General features: G+C 36.3%; 1 long non-coding RNA gene across 1 annotated transcript; it reads left to right on the forward strand.

The window, feature by feature from the left end:
- Positions 1-467: 467 nt before the first annotated feature.
- On the forward strand, positions 468-1,885 carry LOC134806299 (uncharacterized). The gene is made up of 2 exons (XR_010146502.1): positions 468-680; positions 1,560-1,885. It is a non-coding gene; the product is annotated as an uncharacterized LOC134806299 (long non-coding RNA).
- The last annotated feature ends 264 nt before the right edge of the window (positions 1,886-2,149 follow it).

Raw genomic sequence — 2,149 nt, forward strand, 5'->3', positions numbered from 1 at the left:
GCCCTCTGTTGGGAATCTTCGGGAGGGCCTTTGTCGAGGGCCCTCCAGCAAATCGTACGGCCAAATATAACGGTTGCCCAACTAATACGTAAACAAAGGCCCAACAAAATCCCTACAAGAAAATGCTATTAGGGTACTTTACATCATCATGTCAATCTATACTCGTTTTATTCTATACTCTATATTTCTATATTATATATATCGTTTTCTTCTCTTCCACTTCCTTCATGTTGGCACTACTAACGTTCTGTCATCCGCTTCCCGCTTTTTTGCTAATCGTTGTATTCGTCATGTGTTTGTCTGTGATGTTCATAACAATTATTTGTTTTTAGGTTTCCCCAACTACATCCTCCCAAAAATGCAAAATTATTATACCGAACATTCTCCTCACGTGTGAAAGTCAACACCGACATTGGCAAATCCACCCTGTGCAAAATTGCAGGGAGTAAGCCAGAAAAAAAAATTACATCAATTATTATTAAACGACTGAAAATGAATACATACATAATTAAGGCATTATTTCAGTGAAACCTCGTCAAGAATAAGAATTATCATTAATACATTATGTTGTCGAATTATTCAATAAACTTATAAATCTAATTTGTTTGTTTTCTTTAACAATCTGCCTCTCGAGCTATAGCGAGGTTCCTCCTCCTGAACATTTAATGTTTGCATGCATGGTAAGTCTACATTGTTTACATTATCACTATTATTATTATATCTAGACATTGTACATATAGGGTCAACACTTAAACTAGAATTAGGACTTGACACATTTTCCTGCGAGTTACTGGATATAAAACTTTCATTGTTATCACTTGAATTTGAACTATGACTTACATTTAAATTATTTATTGGACTAGACTGACATGACTCTTGACTTTGCATTAGGTAATCAGGTATGTAATAGTATAGACAGTTATCTCCCCTTTCACCATCTTGACATAGACTTGTTTTGACTGGAACCCTGACCATGAAAGACTGACTGTGGCTGATAATTTTTATTTGTAATTGCTTGACTGAGGCGTTGACAGATTCAGACTATGACTGTTCGACTGACTGACATTATTAGACTTAGACATGACATTATCACTAGATCTAGACACTGACTTTGACAGACATGACTTAAACAACTTAATATGTTGAGTATTTCTCCTATATACCGTTCCTTCTGAACTTTTGACTAAAATAAGATCTAGGAAAATTAGTTTTTGACAGAATTATCCCTTTTGTCCATGACAAATCATTAGGATTTTTCTTGAAAAAGACTGAATCATTTACCTGAAATTCCTGTGAAGGAATTGCATTTCTATTGTAATATGCCTCTCTTTTTGAAATTATTTCTGACTTATTTTTAGAATGGTCTGCGAATGTAATGACTTTAGGCTTTAGACTGTCTACATGTGTAGGTAACCTAGTTCTAAGCTTCCTAGACATGAGCAATTCTGACGGCGACTTTAAATTACCTCTAGGTGTTGTCCTATACTGTAACAAACCTAGGTGAAAATCAGTACCTGAGTCTTGACATTTCCTTAATATATTTTTTACTATTTTTACAGATACTTCGGCTAAACCATTCGACCTTGGGAAGTGCGGACTAGACATGATGTGTTCAATATCCCAATCACTAAGAAATTTCTGGAATTCCTGACTATTATAAGGCGGACCTCCATCGCTGACCAGTTGCAATGGGATACCATCCCGGGAGAACATTGACTTTAAATGTTGAATAACAGTTTGACTTCTATGATCTGTGTTTAACTGTGCAATTTCTATGTAATTTGAATAGTAGTCTACTACCAATAGATATTTTTTACTATTGTAGTCAAATAAATCTGTTGCCAACTTTTGCCATGGTAGGCAAGGCTGGTCATGTGACAATAAAGTTTCTTATGTTTTATTTGGACTAAATGTCATACAAGTTTCACACTGTCTAACTTTCATTTCTATGTCATATAACATATATATGTTAGGCCAAAAAACTAAACCTCTAGCTAAAGCCCCTGCTACACGGCAGCCGACAAGCCTACTAACCGTCTGACCTTGGTCTGTCCTTGGTGTGTGGGTCCGTCTGAGTTGTCTGGCTAGACGGTGGCAAACCACAGTGTGTTCAGAACTCGCGGACGGACAACACGTATTGCAAGCACAG

Source organism: Cydia splendana, chromosome 3 (genome assembly GCF_910591565.1).
Source record: "Cydia splendana chromosome 3, ilCydSple1.2, whole genome shotgun sequence".
Taxonomy (NCBI): Eukaryota; Metazoa; Arthropoda; class Insecta; order Lepidoptera; family Tortricidae; genus Cydia; species Cydia splendana.